This window comes from Ambystoma mexicanum, chromosome 9, assembly GCF_040938575.1.
Source record: "Ambystoma mexicanum isolate Mex_15411 chromosome 9, UKY_AmexF1_1, whole genome shotgun sequence".
NCBI lineage: Eukaryota > Metazoa > Chordata > Amphibia > Caudata > Ambystomatidae > Ambystoma > Ambystoma mexicanum.
The window spans coordinates 561562557-561587729 of record NC_090931.1 but is presented as its reverse complement, the minus strand read 5'-3'; the positions used below and the strand labels follow the sequence as shown (position 1 = coordinate 561587729).

The following is a 25173-nucleotide window of genomic DNA, read 5'->3' as shown; positions in this document are numbered from 1 at the left end:
CAGCCAATAAAATTCGTCAGTGTGGATGACAGAGACAAGGGGCTCCCATGGCCCAGCCAAGGCTGGCCTCAGTAAACAGAGTGGCCATATTACGATGGCAATGAGTGTTATTCAATATCTGGGAAGCTTTGCAGTGGAATTCGAGCAAGCATAAGTGGGAGGCAACGTGAACAAGGGCGGTGTGACTTTTATGAGAACGTAATGCATGTGATGGAAGGGTATTGCGCGCATTGGCCAGACAAGCATTTGAGTCGGACCTGAAAAGTACCCAGCTGAATAGGCAGATTCAAAGGCAGTACAGTGTTGTTTTCACAGAAGCACGAGGATTGCGCCAGTTGAAAAACAGTGGCAAATCAGAATGGCTTAACCTTTGTGAAATGGAAGTAGGCCAGCATGCAACAGCCGGAACTTGTCGCTTGGGTCCCCCAGGGCAGCGCACAAAAGGGCCCACGGCAATTGTGTTTACCGGGGCGACGCAAGGTGTTTGGTCCATGTGGAGATTTGCACAGCTAACAAATCAGAACCCACATAATCGACAGCACAGACACCAAGCAACCCTAAGAACAGGGGAGCTGTCTCTATTTTTCACCAGAATAATAAGCAGCTAACCACTCAGTTTGTGTTCCCTTCCTCCAACCCTCCTGAAAGGGAGAGAGGAACGGTCATCAATAGCAGACAGCAGCTGCATAAATGCAACACTGTCCACTTGCTTCACGCTCAGAAGAGAACACTTCAACTCTTCCTCGTGGTTAGCGAAGACCAGACACTTTCGAACACATTTCCTCAGTTAAGAACTATAGAAATGATCCCTGAAAGTATAGTCTTAATAGCACAAAGGGCAGCCCAGGGGCAGCCCAGGCAGGTGGAAGAAGCTGCCACCCATCTCACTTAGGGTGGGAAAGCGTCTATCGTCCCAAAGGCAACAAAAAGCCCCTCCATTTCTGCATAGGAAAACCTTTCCCGCAACACCATAGAAAACATTTCCTATCCATAGCGTTGGCAAAAGATGACAAAAATGCCTGTACTTTGTAAATTTACATATTGAAGACCAGCAGCCAATAAAATTCGTCAGTGTGGATGACAGAGACAAGGGGCTCCCATGGCCCAGCCAAGGCTGGCCTCAGTAAACAGAGTGGCCATATTACGATGGCAATGAGTGTTATTCAATATCTGGGAAGCTTTGCAGTGGAATTCGAGCAAGCATAAGTGGGAGGCAACGTGAACAATGGCGGTGTGACTTTTATGAGAACGTAATGCATGTGATGGAAGGGTATTGCGCGCATTGGCCAGACAAGCATTTGAGTCGGACCTGAAAAGTACCCAGCTGAATAGGCAGATTCAAATCCCCCAAAGGGGCAGTACAGTGTTGTTTTCACAGAAGCACGAGGATTGCGCCAGATGGAAAACAGTGGCAAATCAGAATGGCTTAACCTTTGTGAAATGGAAGTAGGCCAGCATGCAACAGCCGGAACTTGTCGCTTGGGTCCCCCAGGGCAGCGCACAAAAGGGCCCACGGCCAATTGTGTTTACCGGGGCGACGCAAGGTGTTTGGTCCATGTGGAGATTTGCACAGCTAACAAATCAGAACCCACATAATCGACAGCACAGACACCAAGCAACCCTAAGAACAGGGGAGCTGTCTCTATTTTTCACCAGAATAATAAGCAGCTAACCACTCAGTTTGTGTTCCCTTCCTCCAACCCTCCTGAAAGGGAGAGAGGAACGGTCATCAATAGCAGACAGCAACTGCATAAATGCAACACTGTCCACTTGCTTCACGCTCAGAAGAGAACACTTCAACTCTTCCTCGTGGTTAGCGAAGACCAGACACTTTCGAACACATTTCCTCAGTTAAGAACTATAGAAATGATCGCTGAAAGTATAGTCTTAATAGCACAAAGGGCAGCCCAGGCAGGTGGAAGAAGCTGCCACCCATCTCACTTAGGGTGGGAAAGCGTCTATCGTCCCAAAGGCAACAAAAAGCCCCTCCATTTCTGCATAGGAAAACCTTTCCCGCAACACCATAGAAAACATTTCCTATCCATAGCGTTGGCAAAAGATGACAAAAATGCCTGTACTTTGTAAATTTACATATTGAAGACCAGCAGCCAATAAAATTCGTCAGTGTGGATGACAGAGACAAGGGGCTCCCATGGCCCAGCCAAGGCTGGCCTCAGTAAACAGAGTGGCCATATTACGATGGCAATGAGTGTTATTCAATATCTGGGAAGCTTTGCAGTGGAATTCGAGCAAGCATAAGTGGGAGGCAACGTGAACAATGGCGGTGTGACTTTTATGAGAACGTAATGCATGTGATGGAAGGGTATTGCGCGCATTGGCCAGACAAGCATTTGAGTCGGACCTGAAAAGTACCCAGCTGAATAGGCAGATTCAAATCCCCCAAAGGGGCAGTACAGTGTTGTTTTCACAGAAGCACGAGGATTGCGCCAGATGGAAAACAGTGGCAAATCAGAATGGCTTAACCTTTGTGAAATGGAAGTAGGCCAGCATGCAACAGCCGGAACTTGTCGCTTGGGTCCCCCAGGGCAGCGCACAAAAGGGCCCACGGCCAATTGTGTTTACCGGGGCGACGCAAGGTGTTTGGTCCATGTGGAGATTTGCACAGCTAACAAATCAGAACCCACATAATCGACAGCACAGACACCAAGCAACCCTAAGAACAGGGGAGCTGTCTCTATTTTTCACCAGAATAATAAGCAGCTAACCACTCAGTTTGTGTTCCCTTCCTCCAACCCTCCTGAAAGGGAGAGAGGAACGGTCATCAATAGCAGACAGCAGCTGCATAAATGCAACACTGTCCACTTGCTTCACGCTCAGAAGAGAACACTTCAACTCTTCCTCGTGGTTAGCGAAGACCAGACACTTTCGAACACATTTCCTCAGTTAAGAACTATAGAAATGATCCCTGAAAGTATAGTCTTAATAGCACAAAGGGCAGCCCAGGCAGGTGGAAGAAGCTGCCACCCATCTCACTTAGGGTGGGAAAGCGTCTATCGTCCCAAAGGCAACAAAAAGCCCCTCCATTTCTGCATAGGAAAACCTTTCCCGCAACACCATAGAAAACATTTCCTATCCATAGCGTTGGCAAAAGATGACAAAAATGCCTGTACTTTGTAAATTTACATATTGAAGACCAGCAGCCAATAAAATTCGTCAGTGTGGATGACAGAGACAAGGGGCTCCCATGGCCCAGCCAAGGCTGGCCTCAGTAAACAGAGTGGCCATATTACGATGGCAATGAGTGTTATTCAATATCTGGGAAGCTTTGCAGTGGAATTCGAGCAAGCATAAGTGGGAGGCAACGTGAACAATGGCGGTGTGACTTTTATGAGAACGTAATGCATGTGATGGAAGGGTATTGCGCGCATTGGCCAGACAAGCATTTGAGTCGGACCTGAAAAGTACCCAGCTGAATAGGCAGATTCAAAGGCAGTACAGTGTTGTTTTCACAGAAGCACGAGGATTGCGCCAGATGAAAAACAGTGGCAAATCAGAATGGCTTAACCTTTGTGAAATGGAAGTAGGCCAGCATGCAACAGCCGGAACTTGTCGCTTGGGTCCCCCAGGGCAGCGCACAAAAGGGCCCACGGCCAATTGTGTTTACCGGGGCGACGCAAGGTGTTTGGTCCATGTGGAGATTTGCACAGCTAACAAATCAGAACCCACATAATCGACAGCACAGACACCAAGCAACCCTAAAAACAGGGGAGCTGTCTCTATTTTTCACCAGAATAATAAGCAGCTAACCACTCAGTTTGTGTTCCCTTCCTCCAACCCTCCTGAAAGGGAGAGAGGAACGGTCATCAATAGCAGACAGCAGCTGCATAAATGCAACACTGTCCACTTGCTTCACGCTCAGAAGAGAACACTTCAACTCTTCCTCGTGGTTAGCGAAGACCAGACACTTTCGAACACATTTCCTCAGTTAAGAACTATAGAAATGATCCCTGAAAGTATAGTCTTAATAGCACAAAGGGCAGCCCAGGCAGGTGGAAGAAGCTGCCACCCATCTCACTTAGGGTGGGAAAGCGTCTATCGTCCCAAAGGCAACAAAAAGCCCCTCCATTTCTGCATAGGAAAACCTTTCCCGCAACACCATAGAAAACATTTCCTATCCATAGCGTTGGCAAAAGATGACAAAAATGCCTGTACTTTGTAAATTTACATATTGAAGACCAGCAGCCAATAAAATTCGTCAGTGTGGATGACAGAGACAAGGGGCTCCCATGGCCCAGCCAAGGCTGGCCTCAGTAAACAGAGTGGCCATATTACGATGGCAATGAGTGTTATTCAATATCTGGGAAGCTTTGCAGTGGAATTCGAGCAAGCATAAGTGGGAGGCAACGTGAACAATGGCGGTGTGACTTTTATGAGAACGTAATGCATGTGATGGAAGGGTATTGCGCGCATTGGCCAGACAAGCATTTGAGTCGGACCTGAAAAGTACCCAGCTGAATAGGCAGATTCAAATCCCCCAAAGGGGCAGTACAGTGTTGTTTTCACAGAAGCACGAGGATTGCGCCAGATGGAAAACAGTGGCAAATCAGAATGGCTTAACCTTTGTGAAATGGAAGTAGGCCAGCATGCAACAGCCGGAACTTGTCGCTTGGGTCCCCCAGGGCAGCGCACAAAAGGGCCCACGGCCAATTGTGTTTACCGGGGCGACGCAAGGTGTTTGGTCCATGTGGAGATTTGCACAGCTAACAAATCAGAACCCACATAATCGACAGCACAGACACCAAGCAACCCTAAAAACAGGGGAGCTGTCTCTATTTTTCACCAGAATAATAAGCAGCTAACCACTCAGTTTGTGTTCCCTTCCTCCAACCCTCCTGAAAGGGAGAGAGGAACGGTCATCAATAGCAGACAGCAGCTGCATAAATGCAACACTGTCCACTTGCTTCACGCTCAGAAGAGAACACTTCAACTCTTCCTCGTGGTTAGCGAAGACCAGACACTTTCGAACACATTTCCTCAGTTAAGAACTATAGAAATGATCCCTGAAAGTATAGTCTTAATAGCACAAAGGGCAGCCCAGGCAGGTGGAAGAAGCTGCCACCCATCTCACTTAGGGTGGGAAAGCGTCTATCGTCCCAAAGGCAACAAAAAGCCCCTCCATTTCTGCATAGGAAAACCTTTCCCGCAACACCATAGAAAACATTTCCTATCCATAGCGTTGGCAAAAGATGACAAAAATGCCTGTACTTTGTAAATTTACATATTGAAGACCAGCAGCCAATAAAATTCGTCAGTGTGGATGACAGAGACAAGGGGCTCCCATGGCCCAGCCAAGGCTGGCCTCAGTAAACAGAGTGGCCATATTACGATGGCAATGAGTGTTATTCAATATCTGGGAAGCTTTGCAGTGGAATTCGAGCAAGCATAAGTGGGAGGCAACGTGAACAATGGCGGTGTGACTTTTATGAGAACGTAATGCATGTGATGGAAGGGTATTGCGCGCATTGGCCAGACAAGCATTTGAGTCGGACCTGAAAAGTACCCAGCTGAATAGGCAGATTCAAAGGCAGTACAGTGTTGTTTTCACAGAAGCACGAGGATTGCGCCAGATGAAAAACAGTGGCAAATCAGAATGGCTTAACCTTTGTGAAATGGAAGTAGGCCAGCATGCAACAGCCGGAACTTGTCGCTTGGGTCCCCCAGGGCAGCGCACAAAAGGGCCCACGGCCAATTGTGTTTACCGGGGCGACGCAAGGTGTTTGGTCCATGTGGAGATTTGCACAGCTAACAAATCAGAACCCACATAATCGACAGCACAGACACCAAGCAACCCTAAGAACAGGGGAGCTGTCTCTATTTTTCACCAGAATAATAAGCAGCTAACCACTCAGTTTGTGTTCCCTTCCTCCAACCCTCCTGAAAGGGAGAGAGGAACGGTCATCAATAGCAGACAGCAGCTGCATAAATGCAACACTGTCCACTTGCTTCACGCTCAGAAGAGAACACTTCAACTCTTCCTCGTGGTTAGCGAAGACCAGACACTTTCGAACACATTTCCTCAGTTAAGAACTATAGAAATGATCCCTGAAAGTATAGTCTTAATAGCACAAAGGGCAGCCCAGGCAGGTGGAAGAAGCTGCCACCCATCTCACTTAGGGTGGGAAAGCGTCTATCGTCCCAAAGGCAACAAAAAGCCCCTCCATTTCTGCATAGGAAAACCTTTCCCGCAACACCATAGAAAACATTTCCTATCCATAGCGTTGGCAAAAGATGACAAAAATGCCTGTACTTTGTAAATTTACATATTGAAGACCAGCAGCCAATAAAATTCGTCAGTGTGGATGACAGAGACAAGGGGCTCCCATGGCCCAGCCAAGGCTGGCCTCAGTAAACAGAGTGGCCATATTACGATGGCAATGAGTGTTATTCAATATCTGGGAAGCTTTGCAGTGGAATTCGAGCAAGCATAAGTGGGAGGCAACGTGAACAATGGCGGTGTGACTTTTATGAGAACGTAATGCATGTGATGGAAGGGTATTGCGCGCATTGGCCAGACAAGCATTTGAGTCGGACCTGAAAAGTACCCAGCTGAATAGGCAGATTCAAATCCCCCAAAGGGGCAGTACAGTGTTGTTTTCACAGAAGCACGAGGATTGCGCCAGATGGAAAACAGTGGCAAATCAGAATGGCTTAACCTTTGTGAAATGGAAGTAGGCCAGCATGCAACAGCCGGAACTTGTCGCTTGGGTCCCCCAGGGCAGCGCACAAAAGGGCCCACGGCCAATTGTGTTTACCGGGGCGACGCAAGGTGTTTGGTCCATGTGGAGATTTGCACAGCTAACAAATCAGAACCCACATAATCGACAGCACAGACACCAAGCAACCCTAAAAACAGGGGAGCTGTCTCTATTTTTCACCAGAATAATAAGCAGCTAACCACTCAGTTTGTGTTCCCTTCCTCCAACCCTCCTGAAAGGGAGAGAGGAACGGTCATCAATAGCAGACAGCAGCTGCATAAATGCAACACTGTCCACTTGCTTCACGCTCAGAAGAGAACACTTCAACTCTTCCTCGTGGTTAGCGAAGACCAGACACTTTCGAACACATTTCCTCAGTTAAGAACTATAGAAATGATCCCTGAAAGTATAGTCTTAATAGCACAAAGGGCAGCCCAGGCAGGTGGAAGAAGCTGCCACCCATCTCACTTAGGGTGGGAAAGCGTCTATCGTCCCAAAGGCAACAAAAAGCCCCTCCATTTCTGCATAGGAAAACCTTTCCCGCAACACCATAGAAAACATTTCCTATCCATAGCGTTGGCAAAAGATGACAAAAATGCCTGTACTTTGTAAATTTACATATTGAAGACCAGCAGCCAATAAAATTCGTCAGTGTGGATGACAGAGACAAGGGGCTCCCATGGCCCAGCCAAGGCTGGCCTCAGTAAACAGAGTGGCCATATTACGATGGCAATGAGTGTTATTCAATATCTGGGAAGCTTTGCAGTGGAATTCGAGCAAGCATAAGTGGGAGGCAACGTGAACAATGGCGGTGTGACTTTTATGAGAACGTAATGCATGTGATGGAAGGGTATTGCGCGCATTGGCCAGACAAGCATTTGAGTCGGACCTGAAAAGTACCCAGCTGAATAGGCAGATTCAAAGGCAGTACAGTGTTGTTTTCACAGAAGCACGAGGATTGCGCCAGATGAAAAACAGTGGCAAATCAGAATGGCTTAACCTTTGTGAAATGGAAGTAGGCCAGCATGCAACAGCCGGAACTTGTCGCTTGGGTCCCCCAGGGCAGCGCACAAAAGGGCCCACGGCCAATTGTGTTTACCGGGGCGACGCAAGGTGTTTGGTCCATGTGGAGATTTGCACAGCTAACAAATCAGAACCCACATAATCGACAGCACAGACACCAAGCAACCCTAAGAACAGGGGAGCTGTCTCTATTTTTCACCAGAATAATAAGCAGCTAACCACTCAGTTTGTGTTCCCTTCCTCCAACCCTCCTGAAAGGGAGAGAGGAACGGTCATCAATAGCAGACAGCAGCTGCATAAATGCAACACTGTCCACTTGCTTCACGCTCAGAAGAGAACACTTCAACTCTTCCTCGTGGTTAGCGAAGACCAGACACTTTCGAACACATTTCCTCAGTTAAGAACTATAGAAATGATCCCTGAAAGTATAGTCTTAATAGCACAAAGGGCAGCCCAGGCAGGTGGAAGAAGCTGCCACCCATCTCACTTAGGGTGGGAAAGCGTCTATCGTCCCAAAGGCAACAAAAAGCCCCTCCATTTCTGCATAGGAAAACCTTTCCCGCAACACCATAGAAAACATTTCCTATCCATAGCGTTGGCAAAAGATGACAAAAATGCCTGTACTTTGTAAATTTACATATTGAAGACCAGCAGCCAATAAAATTCGTCAGTGTGGATGACAGAGACAAGGGGCTCCCATGGCCCAGCCAAGGCTGGCCTCAGTAAACAGAGTGGCCATATTACGATGGCAATGAGTGTTATTCAATATCTGGGAAGCTTTGCAGTGGAATTCGAGCAAGCATAAGTGGGAGGCAACGTGAACAATGGCGGTGTGACTTTTATGAGAACGTAATGCATGTGATGGAAGGGTATTGCGCGCATTGGCCAGACAAGCATTTGAGTCGGACCTGAAAAGTACCCAGCTGAATAGGCAGATTCAAATCCCCCAAAGGGGCAGTACAGTGTTGTTTTCACAGAAGCACGAGGATTGCGCCAGATGGAAAACAGTGGCAAATCAGAATGGCTTAACCTTTGTGAAATGGAAGTAGGCCAGCATGCAACAGCCGGAACTTGTCGCTTGGGTCCCCCAGGGCAGCGCACAAAAGGGCCCACGGCCAATTGTGTTTACCGGGGCGACGCAAGGTGTTTGGTCCATGTGGAGATTTGCACAGCTAACAAATCAGAACCCACATAATCGACAGCACAGACACCAAGCAACCCTAAAAACAGGGGAGCTGTCTCTATTTTTCACCAGAATAATAAGCAGCTAACCACTCAGTTTGTGTTCCCTTCCTCCAACCCTCCTGAAAGGGAGAGAGGAACGGTCATCAATAGCAGACAGCAGCTGCATAAATGCAACACTGTCCACTTGCTTCACGCTCAGAAGAGAACACTTCAACTCTTCCTCGTGGTTAGCGAAGACCAGACACTTTCGAACACATTTCCTCAGTTAAGAACTATAGAAATGATCCCTGAAAGTATAGTCTTAATAGCACAAAGGGCAGCCCAGGCAGGTGGAAGAAGCTGCCACCCATCTCACTTAGGGTGGGAAAGCGTCTATCGTCCCAAAGGCAACAAAAAGCCCCTCCATTTCTGCATAGGAAAACCTTTCCCGCAACACCATAGAAAACATTTCCTATCCATAGCGTTGGCAAAAGATGACAAAAATGCCTGTACTTTGTAAATTTACATATTGAAGACCAGCAGCCAATAAAATTCGTCAGTGTGGATGACAGAGACAAGGGGCTCCCATGGCCCAGCCAAGGCTGGACTCAGTAAACAGAGTGGCCATATTACGATGGCAATGAGTGTTATTCAATATCTGGGAAGCTTTGCAGTGGAATTCGAGCAAGCATAAGTGGGAGGCAACGTGAACAATGGCGGTGTGACTTTTATGAGAACGTAATGCATGTGATGGAAGGGTATTGCGCGCATTGGCCAGACAAGCATTTGAGTCGGACCTGAAAAGTACCCAGCTGAATAGGCAGATTCAAAGGCAGTACAGTGTTGTTTTCACAGAAGCACGAGGATTGCGCCAGATGAAAAACAGTGGCAAATCAGAATGGCTTAACCTTTGTGAAATGGAAGTAGGCCAGCATGCAACAGCCGGAACTTGTCGCTTGGGTCCCCCAGGGCAGCGCACAAAAGGGCCCACGGCCAATTGTGTTTACCGGGGCGACGCAAGGTGTTTGGTCCATGTGGAGATTTGCACAGCTAACAAATCAGAACCCACATAATCGACAGCACAGACACCAAGCAACCCTAAGAACAGGGGAGCTGTCTCTATTTTTCACCAGAATAATAAGCAGCTAACCACTCAGTTTGTGTTCCCTTCCTCCAACCCTCCTGAAAGGGAGAGAGGAACGGTCATCAATAGCAGACAGCAGCTGCATAAATGCAACACTGTCCACTTGCTTCACGCTCAGAAGAGAACACTTCAACTCTTCCTCGTGGTTAGCGAAGACCAGACACTTTCGAACACATTTCCTCAGTTAAGAACTATAGAAATGATCCCTGAAAGTATAGTCTTAATAGCACAAAGGGCAGCCCAGGCAGGTGGAAGAAGCTGCCACCCATCTCACTTAGGGTGGGAAAGCGTCTATCGTCCCAAAGGCAACAAAAAGCCCCTCCATTTCTGCATAGGAAAACCTTTCCCGCAACACCATAGAAAACATTTCCTATCCATAGCGTTGGCAAAAGATGACAAAAATGCCTGTACTTTGTAAATTTACATATTGAAGACCAGCAGCCAATAAAATTCGTCAGTGTGGATGACAGAGACAAGGGGCTCCCATGGCCCAGCCAAGGCTGGCCTCAGTAAACAGAGTGGCCATATTACGATGGCAATGAGTGTTATTCAATATCTGGGAAGCTTTGCAGTGGAATTCGAGCAAGCATAAGTGGGAGGCAACGTGAACAATGGCGGTGTGACTTTTATGAGAACGTAATGCATGTGATGGAAGGGTATTGCGCGCATTGGCCAGACAAGCATTTGAGTCGGACCTGAAAAGTACCCAGCTGAATAGGCAGATTCAAATCCCCCAAAGGGGCAGTACAGTGTTGTTTTCACAGAAGCACGAGGATTGCGCCAGATGGAAAACAGTGGCAAATCAGAATGGCTTAACCTTTGTGAAATGGAAGTAGGCCAGCATGCAACAGCCGGAACTTGTCGCTTGGGTCCCCCAGGGCAGCGCACAAAAGGGCCCACGGCCAATTGTGTTTACCGGGGCGACGCAAGGTGTTTGGTCCATGTGGAGATTTGCACAGCTAACAAATCAGAACCCACATAATCGACAGCACAGACACCAAGCAACCCTAAAAACAGGGGAGCTGTCTCTATTTTTCACCAGAATAATAAGCAGCTAACCACTCAGTTTGTGTTCCCTTCCTCCAACCCTCCTGAAAGGGAGAGAGGAACGGTCATCAATAGCAGACAGCAGCTGCATAAATGCAACACTGTCCACTTGCTTCACGCTCAGAAGAGAACACTTCAACTCTTCCTCGTGGTTAGCGAAGACCAGACACTTTCGAACACATTTCCTCAGTTAAGAACTATAGAAATGATCCCTGAAAGTATAGTCTTAATAGCACAAAGGGCAGCCCAGGCAGGTGGAAGAAGCTGCCACCCATCTCACTTAGGGTGGGAAAGCGTCTATCGTCCCAAAGGCAACAAAAAGCCCCTCCATTTCTGCATAGGAAAACCTTTCCCGCAACACCATAGAAAACATTTCCTATCCATAGCGTTGGCAAAAGATGACAAAAATGCCTGTACTTTGTAAATTTACATATTGAAGACCAGCAGCCAATAAAATTCGTCAGTGTGGATGACAGAGACAAGGGGCTCCCATGGCCCAGCCAAGGCTGGCCTCAGTAAACAGAGTGGCCATATTACGATGGCAATGAGTGTTATTCAATATCTGGGAAGCTTTGCAGTGGAATTCGAGCAAGCATAAGTGGGAGGCAACGTGAACAATGGCGGTGTGACTTTTATGAGAACGTAATGCATGTGATGGAAGGGTATTGCGCGCATTGGCCAGACAAGCATTTGAGTCGGACCTGAAAAGTACCCAGCTGAATAGGCAGATTCAAAGGCAGTACAGTGTTGTTTTCACAGAAGCACGAGGATTGCGCCAGATGAAAAACAGTGGCAAATCAGAATGGCTTAACCTTTGTGAAATGGAAGTAGGCCAGCATGCAACAGCCGGAACTTGTCGCTTGGGTCCCCCAGGGCAGCGCACAAAAGGGCCCACGGCCAATTGTGTTTACCGGGGCGACGCAAGGTGTTTGGTCCATGTGGAGATTTGCACAGCTAACAAATCAGAACCCACATAATCGACAGCACAGACACCAAGCAACCCTAAGAACAGGGGAGCTGTCTCTATTTTTCACCAGAATAATAAGCAGCTAACCACTCAGTTTGTGTTCCCTTCCTCCAACCCTCCTGAAAGGGAGAGAGGAACGGTCATCAATAGCAGACAGCAGCTGCATAAATGCAACACTGTCCACTTGCTTCACGCTCAGAAGAGAACACTTCAACTCTTCCTCGTGGTTAGCGAAGACCAGACACTTTCGAACACATTTCCTCAGTTAAGAACTATAGAAATGATCCCTGAAAGTATAGTCTTAATAGCACAAAGGGCAGCCCAGGCAGGTGGAAGAAGCTGCCACCCATCTCACTTAGGGTGGGAAAGCGTCTATCGTCCCAAAGGCAACAAAAAGCCCCTCCATTTCTGCATAGGAAAACCTTTCCCGCAACACCATAGAAAACATTTCCTATCCATAGCGTTGGCAAAAGATGACAAAAATGCCTGTACTTTGTAAATTTACATATTGAAGACCAGCAGCCAATAAAATTCGTCAGTGTGGATGACAGAGACAAGGGGCTCCCATGGCCCAGCCAAGGCTGGCCTCAGTAAACAGAGTGGCCATATTACGATGGCAATGAGTGTTATTCAATATCTGGGAAGCTTTGCAGTGGAATTCGAGCAAGCATAAGTGGGAGGCAACGTGAACAATGGCGGTGTGACTTTTATGAGAACGTAATGCATGTGATGGAAGGGTATTGCGCGCATTGGCCAGACAAGCATTTGAGTCGGACCTGAAAAGTACCCAGCTGAATAGGCAGATTCAAATCCCCCAAAGGGGCAGTACAGTGTTGTTTTCACAGAAGCACGAGGATTGCGCCAGATGGAAAACAGTGGCAAATCAGAATGGCTTAACCTTTGTGAAATGGAAGTAGGCCAGCATGCAACAGCCGGAACTTGTCGCTTGGGTCCCCCAGGGCAGCGCACAAAAGGGCCCACGGCCAATTGTGTTTACCGGGGCGACGCAAGGTGTTTGGTCCATGTGGAGATTTGCACAGCTAACAAATCAGAACCCACATAATCGACAGCACAGACACCAAGCAACCCTAAAAACAGGGGAGCTGTCTCTATTTTTCACCAGAATAATAAGCAGCTAACCACTCAGTTTGTGTTCCCTTCCTCCAACCCTCCTGAAAGGGAGAGAGGAACGGTCATCAATAGCAGACAGCAGCTGCATAAATGCAACACTGTCCACTTGCTTCACGCTCAGAAGAGAACACTTCAACTCTTCCTCGTGGTTAGCGAAGACCAGACACTTTCGAACACATTTCCTCAGTTAAGAACTATAGAAATGATCCCTGAAAGTATAGTCTTAATAGCACAAAGGGCAGCCCAGGCAGGTGGAAGAAGCTGCCACCCATCTCACTTAGGGTGGGAAAGCGTCTATCGTCCCAAAGGCAACAAAAAGCCCCTCCATTTCTGCATAGGAAAACCTTTCCCGCAACACCATAGAAAACATTTCCTATCCATAGCGTTGGCAAAAGATGACAAAAATGCCTGTACTTTGTAAATTTACATATTGAAGACCAGCAGCCAATAAAATTCGTCAGTGTGGATGACAGAGACAAGGGGCTCCCATGGCCCAGCCAAGGCTGGACTCAGTAAACAGAGTGGCCATATTACGATGGCAATGAGTGTTATTCAATATCTGGGAAGCTTTGCAGTGGAATTCGAGCAAGCATAAGTGGGAGGCAACGTGAACAATGGCGGTGTGACTTTTATGAGAACGTAATGCATGTGATGGAAGGGTATTGCGCGCATTGGCCAGACAAGCATTTGAGTCGGACCTGAAAAGTACCCAGCTGAATAGGCAGATTCAAAGGCAGTACAGTGTTGTTTTCACAGAAGCACGAGGATTGCGCCAGATGAAAAACAGTGGCAAATCAGAATGGCTTAACCTTTGTGAAATGGAAGTAGGCCAGCATGCAACAGCCGGAACTTGTCGCTTGGGTCCCCCAGGGCAGCGCACAAAAGGGCCCACGGCCAATTGTGTTTACCGGGGCGACGCAAGGTGTTTGGTCCATGTGGAGATTTGCACAGCTAACAAATCAGAACCCACATAATCGACAGCACAGACACCAAGCAACCCTAAGAACAGGGGAGCTGTCTCTATTTTTCACCAGAATAATAAGCAGCTAACCACTCAGTTTGTGTTCCCTTCCTCCAACCCTCCTGAAAGGGAGAGAGGAACGGTCATCAATAGCAGACAGCAGCTGCATAAATGCAACACTGTCCACTTGCTTCACGCTCAGAAGAGAACACTTCACGAAGACCAGACACTTTCGAACACATTTCCTCAGTTAAGAACTATAGAAATGATCCCTGAAAGTATAGTCTTAATAGCAAAAAGGGCAGCCCAGGCAGGTGGAAGAAGCTGCCACCCATCTCACTTAGGGTGGGAAAGCGTCTATCGTCCCAAAGGCAACAAAAAGCCCCTCCATTTCTGCATAGGAAAACCTTTCCCGCAACACCATAGAAAACATTTCCTATCCATAGCGTTGGCAAAAGATGACAAAAATGCCTGTACTTTGTAAATTTACATATTGAAGACCAGCAGCCAATAAAATTCGTCAGTGTGGATGACAGAGACAAGGGGCTCCCATGGCCCAGCCAAGGCTGGCCTCAGTAAACAGAGTGGCCATATTACGATGGCAATGAGTGTTATTCAATATCTGGGAAGCTTTGCAGTGGAATTCGAGCAAGCATAAGTGGGAGGCAACGTGAACAATGGCGGTGTGACTTTTATGAGAACGTAATGCATGTGATGGAAGGGTATTGCGCGCATTGGCCAGACAAGCATTTGAGTCGGACCTGAAAAGTACCCAGCTGAATAGGCAGATTCAAAGGCAGTACAGTGTTGTTTTCACAGAAGCACGAGGATTGCGCCAGATGAAAAACAGTGGCAAATCAGAATGGCTTAACCTTTGTGAAATGGAAGTAGGCCAGCATGCAACAGCCGGAACTTGTCGCTTGGGTCCCCCAGGGCAGCGCACAAAAGGGCCCACGGCAATTGTGTTTACCGGGGCGACGCAAGGTGTTTGGTCCATGTGGAGATTTGCACAGCTAACAAATCAGAACCCACATAATCGACAGCACAGACACCAAGCAACCCTAAGAACAGGGGAGCTGTCTCTATTTTTCACCAGAATAATAAGCAGCTAACCACTCAGTTTGTGTTCCCTTCCTCCAACCCTCCTGAAAGGGAGAGAGGAACGGTCATCAATAGCAGACAGCAGCTGCATAAATGCAACACTGTCCACTTGCTTCACGCTCAGAAGAGAACACTTCAACTCTTCCTCGTGGTTAGCGAAGACCAGACACTTTCGAACACATTTCCTCAGTTAAGAACTATAGAAATGATCCCTGAAAGTATAGTCTTAATAGCAAAAAGGGCAGCCCAGGCAGGTGGAAGAAGCTGCCACCCATCTCACTTAGGGTGGGAAAGCGTCTATCGTCCCAAAGGCAACAAAAAGCCCCCCCATTTCTGCATAGGAAAACCTTTCCCGCAACCCCATAGAAAACCTTTCCTTTCCATAGCGTTGGCAAAAGATGACAAAAATGCCTGTACTTTGTAAATTTACATATTGAAGACCAGCAGCCAATAAAATTCGTCAGTGTGGATGACAGAGACAAGGGGCTCCCATGGCCCAGCCAAGGCTGGCCTCAGTAAACAGAGTGGCCATATTACGATGGCAATGAGTGTTATTCAATATCTGGGAAGCTTTGCAGTGGAATTCGAGCAAGCATAAGTGGGAGGCAACGTGAACAATGGCGGTGTGACTTTTATGAGAACGTAATGCATGTGATGGAAGGGTATTGCGCGCATTGGCCAGACAAGCATTTGAGTCGGACCTGAAAAGTACCCAGCTGAATAGGCAGATTCAAATCCCCCAAAGGGGCAGTACAGTGTTGTTTTCACAGAAGCACGAGGATTGCGCCAGATGGAAAACAGTGGCAAATCAGAATGGCTTAACCTTTGTGAAATGGAAGTAGGCCAGCATGCAACAGCCGGAACTTGTCGCTTGGGTCCCCCAGGGCAGCGCACAAAAGGGCCCACGGCCAATTGTGTTTACCGGGGCGACGCAAGGTGTTTGGTCCATGTGGAGATTTGCACAGCTAACAAATCAGAACCCACATAATCGACAGCACAGACACCAAGCAACCCTAAAAACAGGGGAGCTGTCTCTATTTTTCACCAGAATAATAAGCAGCTAACCACTCAGTTTGTGTTCCCTTCCTCCAACCCTCCTGAAAGGGAGAGAGGAACGGTCATCAATAGCAGACAGCAGCTGCATAAATGCAACACTGTCCACTTGCTTCACGCTCAGAAGAGAACACTTCAACTCTTCCTCGTGGTTAGCGAAGACCAGACACTTTCGAACACATTTCCTCAGTTAAGAACTATAGAAATGATCCCTGAAAGTATAGTCTTAATAGCACAAAGGGCAGCCCAGGCAGGTGGAAGAAGCTGCCACCCATCTCACTTAGGGTGGGAAAGCGTCTATCGTCCCAAAGGCAACAAAAAGCCCCTCCATTTCTGCATAGGAAAACCTTTCCCGCAACACCATAGAAAACATTTCCTATCCATAGCGTTGGCAAAAGATGACAAAAATGCCTGTACTTTGTAAATTTACATATTGAAGACCAGCAGCCAATAAAATTCGTCAGTGTGGATGACAGAGACAAGGGGCTCCCATGGCCCAGCCAAGGCTGGCCTCAGTAAACAGAGTGGCCATATTACGATGGCAATGAGTGTTATTCAATATCTGGGAAGCTTTGCAGTGGAATTCGAGCAAGCATAAGTGGGAGGCAACGTGAACAATGGCGGTGTGACTTTTATGAGAACGTAATGCATGTGATGGAAGGGTATTGCGCGCATTGGCCAGACAAGCATTTGAGTCGGACCTGAAAAGTACCCAGCTGAATAGGCAGATTCAAAGGCAGTACAGTGTTGTTTTCACAGAAGCACGAGGATTGCGCCAGATGAAAAACAGTGGCAAATCAGAATGGCTTAACCTTTGTGAAATGGAAGTAGGCCAGCATGCAACAGCCGGAACTTGTCGCTTGGGTCCCCCAGGGCAGCGCACAAAAGGGCCCACGGCCAATTGTGTTTACCGGGGCGACGCAAGGTGTTTGGTCCATGTGGAGATTTGCACAGCTAACAAATCAGAACCCACATAATCGACAGCACAGACACCAAGCAACCCTAAGAACAGGGGAGCTGTCTCTATTTTTCACCAGAAAAATAAGCAGCTAACCACTCAGTTTGTGTTCCCTTCCTCCAACCCTCCTGAAAGGGAGAGAGGAACGGTCATCAATAGCAGACAGCAGCTGCATAAATGCAACACTGTCCACTTGCTTCACGCTCAGAAGAGAACACTTCAACTCTTCCTCGTGGTTAGCGAAGACCAGACACTTTCGAACACATTTCCTCAGTTAAGAACTATAGAAATGATCCCTGAAAGTATAGTCTTAATAGCAAAAAGGGCAGCCCAGGCAGGTGGAAGAAGCTGCCACCCATCTCACTTAGGGTGGGAAAGCGTCTATCGTCCCAAAGGCAACAAAAAGCCCCTCCATTTCTGCATAGGAAAACCTTTCCCGCAACACCATAGAAAACATTTCCTATCCATAGCGTTGGCAAAAGATGACAAAAATGCCTGTACTTTGTAAATTTACATATTGAAGACCAGCAGCCAATAAAATTCGTCAGTGTGGATGACAGAGACAAGGGGCTCCCATGGCCCAGCCAAGGCTGGCCTCAGTAAACAGAGTGGCCATATTACGATGGCAATGAGTGTTATTCAATATCTGGGAAGCTTTGCAGTGGAATTCGAGCAAGCATAAGTGGGAGGCAACGTGAACAATGGCGGTGTGACTTTTATGAGAACGTAATGCATGTGATGGAAGGGTATTGCGCGCATTGGCCAGACAAGCATTTGAGTCGGACCTGAAAAGTACCCAGCTGAATAGGCAGATTCAAATCCCCCAAAGGGGCAGTACAGTGTTGTTTTCACAGAAGCACGAGGATTGCGCCAGATGGAAAACAGTGGCAAATCAGAATGGCTTAACCTTTGTGAAATGGAAGTAGGCCAGCATGCAACAGCCGGAACTTGTCGCTTGGGTCCCCCAGGGCAGCGCACAAAAGGGCCCACGGCCAATTGTGTTTACCGGGGCGACGCAAGGTGTTTGGTCCATGTGGAGATTTGCACAGCTAACAAATCAGAACCCACATAATCGACAGCACAGACACCAAGCAACCCTAAGAACAGGGGAGCTGTCTCTATTTTTCACCAGAATAATAAGCAGCTAACCACTCAGTTTGTGTTCCCTTCCTCCAACCCTCCTGAAAGGGAGAGAGGAACGGTCATCAATAGCAGACAGCAGCTGCATAAATGCAACACTGTCCACTTGCTTCACGCTCAGAAGAGAACACTTCAACTCTTCCTCGTGGTTAGCGAAGACCAGACACTTTCGAACACATTTCCTCAGTTAAGAACTATAGAAATGATCCCTGAAAGTATAGTCTTAATAGCACAAAGGGCAGCCCAGGCAGGTGGAAGAAGCTGCCACCCATCTCACTTAGGGTGGGAAAGCGTCTATCGTCCCAAAGGCAACAAAAAGCCCCTCCATTTCTGCATAGGAAAACCTTTCCCGCAACACCATAGAAAACATTTCCTATCCATAGCGTTGGCAAAAGATGACAAAAATGCCTGTACTTTGTAAATTTACATATTGAAGACCAGCAGCCAATAAAATTCGTCAGTGTGGATGACAGAGACAAGGGGCTCCCATGGCCCAGCCAAGGCTGGCCTCAGTAAACAGAGTGGCCATATTACGATGGCAATGAGTGTTATTCAATATCTGGGAAGCTTTGCAGTGGAATTCGAGCAAGCATAAGTGGGAGGCAACGTGAACAATGGCGGTGTGACTTTTATGAGAACGTAATGCATGTGATGGAAGGGTATTGCGCGCATTGGCCAGACAAGCATTTGAGTCGGACCTGAAAAGTACCCAGCTGAATAGGCAGATTCAAAGGCAGTACAGTGTTGTTTTCACAGAAGCACGAGGATTGCGCCAGATGAAAAACAGTGGCAAATCAGAATGGCTTAACCTTTGTGAAATGGAAGTAGGCCAGCATGCAACAGCCGGAACTTGTCGCTTGGGTCCCCCAGGGCAGCGCACAAAAGGGCCCACGGCCAATTGTGTTTACCGGGGCGACGCAAGGTGTTTGGTCCATGTGGAGATTTGCACAGCTAACAAATCAGAACCCACATAATCGACAGCACAGACACCAAGCAACCCTAAGAACAGGGGAGCTGTCTCTATTTTTCACCAGAATAATAAGCAGCTAACCACTCAGTTTGTGTTCCCTTCCTCCAACCCTCCTGAAAGGGAGAGAGGAACGGTCATCAATAGCAGACAGCAGCTGCATAAATGCAACACTGTCCACTTGCTTCACGCTCAGAAGAGAACACTTCAACTCTTCCTCGTGGTTAGCGAAGACCAGACACTTTCGAACACATTTCCTCAGTTAAGCACTATAGAAATGATCCCTGAAAGTATAGTCTTAATAGCAAAAAGGGCAGCCCAGGCAGGTGGAAGAAGCTGCCACCCATCTCACTTAGGGTGGGAAAGCATCTATCGTCCCAAAGGCAACAAAAAGCCCCCCCATTTCTGCATAGGAAAACCTTTCCCGCAACCCCATAGAAAACCTTTCCTTTCCATAGCGTTGGCAAAAGATGACAAAAATGCCTGTACTTTGTAAATTTACATATTGAAGACCAGCAGCCAATAAAATTCGTCAGTGTGGATGACAGAGACAAGGGGCTCCCATGGCCCAGCCAAGGCTGGACTCAGTAAACAGAGTGGCCATATTACGATGGCAATGAGTGTTATTCAATATCTGGGAAGCTTTGCAGTGGAATTCGAGCAAGCATAAGTGGGAGGCAACGTGAACAATGACGGTGTGACTTTTATGAGAACGTAATGCATGTGATGGAAGGGTATTGCGCGCATTGGCCAGACAAGCATTTGAGTCGGACCTGAAAAGTACCCAGCTGAATAGGCAGATTCAAAGGCAGTACAGTGTTGTTTTCACAGAAGCACGAGGATTGCGCCAGATGAAAAACAGTGGCAAATCAGAATGGCTTAACCTTTGTGAAATGGAAGTAGGCCAGCATGCAACAGCCGGAACTTGTCGCTTGGGTCCCCCAGGGCAGCGCACAAAAGGGCCCACGGCCAATTGTGTTTACCGGGGCGACGCAAGGTGTTTGGTCCATGTGGAGATTTGCACAGCTAACAAATCAGAACCCACATAATCGACAGCACAGACACCAAGCAACCCTAAGAACAGGGGAGCTGTCTCTATTTTTCACCAGAATAATAAGCAGCTAACCACTCAGTTTGTGTTCCCTTCCTCCAACCCTCCTGAAAGGGAGAGAGGAACGGTCATCAATAGCAGACAGCAGCTGCATAAATGCAACACTGTGCACTTGCTTCACGCTCAGAAGAGAACACTTCACGAAGACCAGACACTTTCGAACACATTTCCTCAGTTAAGAACTATAGAAATGATCCCTGAAAGTATAGTCTTAATAGCAAAAAGGGCAGCCCAGGCAGGTGGAAGAAGCTGCCACCCATCTCACTTAGGGTGGGAAAGCGTCTATCGTCCCAAAGGCAACAAAAAGCCCCTCCATTTCTGCATAGGAAAACCTTTCCCGCAACACCATAGAAAACATTTCCTATCCATAGCGTTGGCAAAAGATGACAAAAATGCCTGTACTTTGTAAATTTACATATTGAAGACCAGCAGCCAATAAAATTCGTCAGTGTGGATGACAGAGACAAGGGGCTCCCATGGCCCAGCCAAGGCTGGCCTCAGTAAACAGAGTGGCCATATTACGATGGCAATGAGTGTTATTCAATATCTGGGAAGCTTTGCAGTGGAATTCGAGCAAGCATAAGTGGGAGGCAACGTGAACAATGGCGGTGTGACTTTTATGAGAACGTAATGCATGTGATGGAAGGGTATTGCGCGCATTGGCCAGACAAGCATTTGAGTCGGACCTGAAAAGTACCCAGCTGAATAGGCAGATTCAAAGGCAGTACAGTGTTGTTTTCACAGAAGCACGAGGATTGCGCCAGATGAAAAACAGTGGCAAATCAGAATGGCTTAACCTTTGTGAAATGGAAGTAGGCCAGCATGCAACAGCCGGAACTTGTCGCTTGGGTCCCCCAGGGCAGCGCACAAAAGGGCCCACGGCAATTGTGTTTACCGGGGCGACGCAAGGTGTTTGGTCCATGTGGAGATTTGCACAGCTAACAAATCAGAACCCACATAATGGACAGCACAGACACCAAGCAACCCTAAGAACAGGGGAGCTGTCTCTATTTTTCACCAGAATAATAAGCAGCTAACCACTCAGTTTGTGTTCCCTTCCTCCAACCCTCCTGAAAGGGAGAGAGGAACGGTCATCAATAGCAGACAGCAGCTGCATAAATGCAACACTGTCCACTTGCTTCACGCTCAGAAGAGAACACTTCAACTCTTCCTCGTGGTTAGCGAAGACCAGACACTTTCGAACACATTTCCTCAGTTAAGAACTATAGAAATGATCCCTGAAAGTATAGTCTTAATAGCAAAAAGGGCAGCCCAGGCAGGTGGAAGAAGCTGCCACCCATCTCACTTAGGGTGGGAAAGCATCTATCGTCCCAAAGGCAACAAAAAGCCCCCCCATTTCTGCATAGGAAAACCTTTCCCGCAACCCCATAGAAAACCTTTCCTTTCCATAGCGTTGGCAAAAGATGACAAAAATGCCTGTACTTTGTAAATTTACATATTGAAGACCAGCAGCCAATAAAATTCGTCAGTGTGGATGACAGAGACAAGGGGCTCCCATGGCCCAGCCAAGGCTGGCCTCAGTAAACAGAGTGGCCATATTACGATGGCAATGAGTGTTATTCAATATCTGGGAAGCTTTGCAGTGGAATTCGAGCAAGCATAAGTGGGAGGCAACGTGAACAATGGCGGTGTGACTTTTATGAGAACGTAATGCATGTGATGGAAGGGTATTGCGCGCATTGGCCAGACAAGCATTTGAGTCGGACCTGAAAAGTACCCAGCTGAATAGGCAGATTCAAATCCCCCAAAGGGGCAGTACAGTGTTGTTTTCACAGAAGCACGAGGATTGCGCCAGATGGAAAACAGTGGCAAATCAGAATGGCTTAACCTTTGTGAAATGGAAGTAGGCCAGCATGCAACAGCCGGAACTTGTCGCTTGGGTCCCCCAGGGCAGCGCACAAAAGGGCCCACGGCCAATTGTGTTTACCGGGGCGACGCAAGGTGTTTGGTCCATGTGGAGATTTGCACAGCTAACAAATCAGAACCCACATAATCGACAGCACAGACACCAAGCAACCCTAAAAACAGGGGAGCTGTCTCTATTTTTCACCAGAATAATAAGCAGCTAACCACTCAGTTTGTGTTCCCTTCCTCCAACCCTCCTGAAAGGGAGAGAGGAACGGTCATCAATAGCAGACAGCAGCTGCATAAATGCAACACTGTCCACTTGCTTCACGCTCAGAAGAGAACACTTCAACTCTTCCTCGTGGTTAGCGAAGACCAGACACTTTCGAACACATTTCCTCAGTTAAGAACTATAGAAATGATCCCTGAAAGTATAGTCTTAATAGCACAAAGGGCAGCCCAGGCAGGTGGAAGAAGCTGCCACCCATCTCACTTAGGGTGGAAAAGCGTCTATCGTCCCAAAGGCAACAAAAAGCCCCTCCATTTCTGCATAGGAAAACCTTTCCCGCAACACCATAGAAAACATTTCCTATCCATAGCGTTGGCAAAAGATGACAAAAATGCCTGTACTTTGTAAATTTACATATTGAAGACCAGCAGCCAATAAAATTCGTCAGTGTGGATGACAGAGACAAGGGGCTCCCATGGCCCAGCCAAGGCTGGCCTCAGTAAACAGAGTGGCCATATTACGATGGCAATGAGTGTTATTCAATATCTGGGAAGCTTTGCAGTGGAATTCGAGCAAGCATAAGTGGGAGGCAACGTGAACAATGGCGGTGTGACTTTTATGAGAACGTAATGCATGTGATGGAAGGGTATTGCGCGCATTGGCCAGACAAGCATTTGAGTCGGACCTGAAAAGTACCCAGCTGAATAGGCAGATTCAAAGGCAGTACAGTGTTGTTTTCACAGAAGCACGAGGATTGCGCCAGATGGAAAACAGTGGCAAATCAGAATGGCTTAACCTTTGTGAAATGGAAGTAGGCCAGCATGCAACAGCCGGAACTTGTCGCTTGGGTCCCCCAGGGCAGCGCACAAAAGGGCCCACGGCCAATTGTGTTTACCGGGGCGACGCAAGGTGTTTGGTCCATGTGGAGATTTGCACAGCTAACAAATCAGAACCCACATAATCGACAGCACAGACACCAAGCAACCCTAAGAACAGGGGAGCTGTCTCTATTTTTCACCAGAATAATAAGCAGCTAACCACTCAGTTTGTGTTCCCTTCCTCCAACCCTCCTGAAAGGGAGAGAGGAACGGTCATCAATAGCAGACAGCAGCTGCATAAATGCAACACTGTCCACTTGCTTCACGCTCAGAAGAGAACACTTCAACTCTTCCTCGTGGTTAGCGAAGACCAGACACTTTCGAACACATTTCCTCAGTTAAGAACTATAGAAATGATCCCTGAAAGTATAGTCTTAATAGCAAAAAGGGCAGCCCAGGCAGGTGGAAGAAGCTGCCACCCATCTCACTTAGGGTGGGAAAGCGTCTATCGTCCCAAAGGCAACAAAAAGCCCCTCCATTTCTGCATAGGAAAACCTTTCCCGCAACACCATAGAAAACATTTCCTATCCATAGCGTTGGCAAAAGATGACAAAAATGCCTGTACTTTGTAAATTTACATATTGAAGACCAGCAGCCAATAAAATTCGTCAGTGTGGATGACAGAGACAAGGGGCTCCCATGGCCCAGCCAAGGCTGGCCTCAGTAAACAGAGTGGCCATATTACGATGGCAATGAGTGTTATTCAATATCTGGGAAGCTTTGCAGTGGAATTCGAGCAAGCATAAGTGGGAGGCAACGTGAACAATGGCGGTGTGACTTTTATGAGAACGTAATGCATGTGATGGAAGGGTATTGCGCGCATTGGCCAGACAAGCATTTGAGTCGGACCTGAAAAGTACCCAGCTGAATAGGCAGATTCAAATCCCCCAAAGGGGCAGTACAGTGTTGTTTTCACAGAAGCACGAGGATTGCGCCAGATGGAAAACAGTGGCAAATCAGAATGGCTTAACCTTTGTGAAATGGAAGTAGGCCAGCATGCAACAGCCGGAACTTGTCGCTTGGGTCCCCCAGGGCAGCGCACAAAAGGGCCCACGGCCAATTGTGTTTACCGGGGCGACGCAAGGTGTTTGGTCCATGTGGAGATTTGCACAGCTAACAAATCAGAACCCACATAATCGACAGCACAGACACCAAGCAACCCTAAGAACAGGGGAGCTGTCTCTATTTTTCACCAGAATAATAAGCAGCTAACCACTCAGTTTGTGTTCCCTTCCTCCAACCCTCCTGAAAGGGAGAGAGGAACGGTCATCAATAGCAGACAGCAGCTGCATAAATGCAACACTGTCCACTTGCTTCACGCTCAGAAGAGAACACTTCAACTCTTCCTCGTGGTTAGCGAAGACCAGACACTTTCGAACACATTTCCTCAGTTAAGAACTATAGAAATGATCCCTGAAAGTATAGTCTTAATAGCACAAAGGGCAGCCCAGGCAGGTGGAAGAAGCTGCCACCCATCTCACTTAGGGTGGGAAAGCGTCTATCGTCCCAAAGGCAACAAAAAGCCCCTCCATTTCTGCATAGGAAAACCTTTCCCGCAACACCATAGAAAACATTTCCTATCCATAGCGTTGGCAAAAGATGACAAAAATGCCTGTACTTTGTAAATTTACATATTGAAGACCAGCAGCCAATAAAATTCGTCAGTGTGGATGACAGAGACAAGGGGCTCCCATGGCCCAGCCAAGGCTGGCCTCAG

At 47.6% G+C, this 25173-nt stretch overlaps 22 non-coding genes and 2 pseudogenes across 22 annotated transcripts; all 24 read right to left on the bottom strand.

The window, feature by feature from the left end:
• Window positions 1-607: 607 nt before the first annotated feature.
• On the bottom strand, window positions 608-825 carry LOC138491006 (small nucleolar RNA U3). Its single transcript, XR_011275885.1, has one exon. It is a non-coding gene; the product is annotated as a small nucleolar RNA U3 (small nucleolar RNA).
• Window positions 826-1671: 846 nt separating this feature from the next.
• Window positions 1672-1889, bottom strand: LOC138490424 (small nucleolar RNA U3). The gene has a single exon (XR_011275454.1). It is a non-coding gene; the product is annotated as a small nucleolar RNA U3 (small nucleolar RNA).
• An 835-nt stretch (window positions 1890-2724) lies between these two features.
• LOC138491004 (small nucleolar RNA U3) lies at window positions 2725-2942 on the bottom strand. The gene has a single exon (XR_011275883.1). It is a non-coding gene; the product is annotated as a small nucleolar RNA U3 (small nucleolar RNA).
• An 824-nt stretch (window positions 2943-3766) lies between these two features.
• On the bottom strand, window positions 3767-3984 carry LOC138491003 (small nucleolar RNA U3). Its single transcript, XR_011275882.1, has one exon. It is a non-coding gene; the product is annotated as a small nucleolar RNA U3 (small nucleolar RNA).
• Window positions 3985-4819: 835 nt separating this feature from the next.
• Window positions 4820-5037, bottom strand: LOC138491002 (small nucleolar RNA U3). Its single transcript, XR_011275881.1, has one exon. It is a non-coding gene; the product is annotated as a small nucleolar RNA U3 (small nucleolar RNA).
• An 824-nt stretch (window positions 5038-5861) lies between these two features.
• On the bottom strand, window positions 5862-6079 carry LOC138491001 (small nucleolar RNA U3). The gene has a single exon (XR_011275880.1). It is a non-coding gene; the product is annotated as a small nucleolar RNA U3 (small nucleolar RNA).
• An 835-nt stretch (window positions 6080-6914) lies between these two features.
• LOC138491000 (small nucleolar RNA U3) lies at window positions 6915-7132 on the bottom strand. Its single transcript, XR_011275879.1, has one exon. It is a non-coding gene; the product is annotated as a small nucleolar RNA U3 (small nucleolar RNA).
• Window positions 7133-7956: 824 nt separating this feature from the next.
• LOC138490998 (small nucleolar RNA U3) lies at window positions 7957-8174 on the bottom strand. Its single transcript, XR_011275878.1, has one exon. It is a non-coding gene; the product is annotated as a small nucleolar RNA U3 (small nucleolar RNA).
• An 835-nt stretch (window positions 8175-9009) lies between these two features.
• On the bottom strand, window positions 9010-9227 carry LOC138490997 (small nucleolar RNA U3). Its single transcript, XR_011275877.1, has one exon. It is a non-coding gene; the product is annotated as a small nucleolar RNA U3 (small nucleolar RNA).
• An 824-nt stretch (window positions 9228-10051) lies between these two features.
• LOC138490996 (small nucleolar RNA U3) lies at window positions 10052-10269 on the bottom strand. The gene has a single exon (XR_011275876.1). It is a non-coding gene; the product is annotated as a small nucleolar RNA U3 (small nucleolar RNA).
• An 835-nt stretch (window positions 10270-11104) lies between these two features.
• LOC138490995 (small nucleolar RNA U3) lies at window positions 11105-11322 on the bottom strand. The gene has a single exon (XR_011275875.1). It is a non-coding gene; the product is annotated as a small nucleolar RNA U3 (small nucleolar RNA).
• Window positions 11323-12146: 824 nt separating this feature from the next.
• LOC138490994 (small nucleolar RNA U3) lies at window positions 12147-12364 on the bottom strand. The gene has a single exon (XR_011275874.1). It is a non-coding gene; the product is annotated as a small nucleolar RNA U3 (small nucleolar RNA).
• An 835-nt stretch (window positions 12365-13199) lies between these two features.
• LOC138490992 (small nucleolar RNA U3) lies at window positions 13200-13417 on the bottom strand. Its single transcript, XR_011275872.1, has one exon. It is a non-coding gene; the product is annotated as a small nucleolar RNA U3 (small nucleolar RNA).
• An 829-nt stretch (window positions 13418-14246) lies between these two features.
• On the bottom strand, window positions 14247-14441 carry LOC138490487 (small nucleolar RNA U3; annotated as a pseudogene).
• An 823-nt stretch (window positions 14442-15264) lies between these two features.
• On the bottom strand, window positions 15265-15482 carry LOC138490991 (small nucleolar RNA U3). The gene has a single exon (XR_011275871.1). It is a non-coding gene; the product is annotated as a small nucleolar RNA U3 (small nucleolar RNA).
• Window positions 15483-16317: 835 nt separating this feature from the next.
• On the bottom strand, window positions 16318-16535 carry LOC138490990 (small nucleolar RNA U3). The gene has a single exon (XR_011275870.1). It is a non-coding gene; the product is annotated as a small nucleolar RNA U3 (small nucleolar RNA).
• An 824-nt stretch (window positions 16536-17359) lies between these two features.
• On the bottom strand, window positions 17360-17577 carry LOC138490989 (small nucleolar RNA U3). Its single transcript, XR_011275869.1, has one exon. It is a non-coding gene; the product is annotated as a small nucleolar RNA U3 (small nucleolar RNA).
• An 835-nt stretch (window positions 17578-18412) lies between these two features.
• On the bottom strand, window positions 18413-18630 carry LOC138490987 (small nucleolar RNA U3). The gene has a single exon (XR_011275868.1). It is a non-coding gene; the product is annotated as a small nucleolar RNA U3 (small nucleolar RNA).
• An 824-nt stretch (window positions 18631-19454) lies between these two features.
• On the bottom strand, window positions 19455-19672 carry LOC138490197 (small nucleolar RNA U3). Its single transcript, XR_011275249.1, has one exon. It is a non-coding gene; the product is annotated as a small nucleolar RNA U3 (small nucleolar RNA).
• An 829-nt stretch (window positions 19673-20501) lies between these two features.
• Window positions 20502-20696, bottom strand: LOC138490488 (small nucleolar RNA U3; annotated as a pseudogene).
• Window positions 20697-21519: 823 nt separating this feature from the next.
• Window positions 21520-21737, bottom strand: LOC138490986 (small nucleolar RNA U3). Its single transcript, XR_011275867.1, has one exon. It is a non-coding gene; the product is annotated as a small nucleolar RNA U3 (small nucleolar RNA).
• An 835-nt stretch (window positions 21738-22572) lies between these two features.
• Window positions 22573-22790, bottom strand: LOC138490985 (small nucleolar RNA U3). Its single transcript, XR_011275866.1, has one exon. It is a non-coding gene; the product is annotated as a small nucleolar RNA U3 (small nucleolar RNA).
• An 824-nt stretch (window positions 22791-23614) lies between these two features.
• Window positions 23615-23832, bottom strand: LOC138490984 (small nucleolar RNA U3). The gene has a single exon (XR_011275865.1). It is a non-coding gene; the product is annotated as a small nucleolar RNA U3 (small nucleolar RNA).
• An 835-nt stretch (window positions 23833-24667) lies between these two features.
• Window positions 24668-24885, bottom strand: LOC138490983 (small nucleolar RNA U3). The gene has a single exon (XR_011275864.1). It is a non-coding gene; the product is annotated as a small nucleolar RNA U3 (small nucleolar RNA).
• Between the last annotated feature and the right edge of the window lie 288 nt (window positions 24886-25173).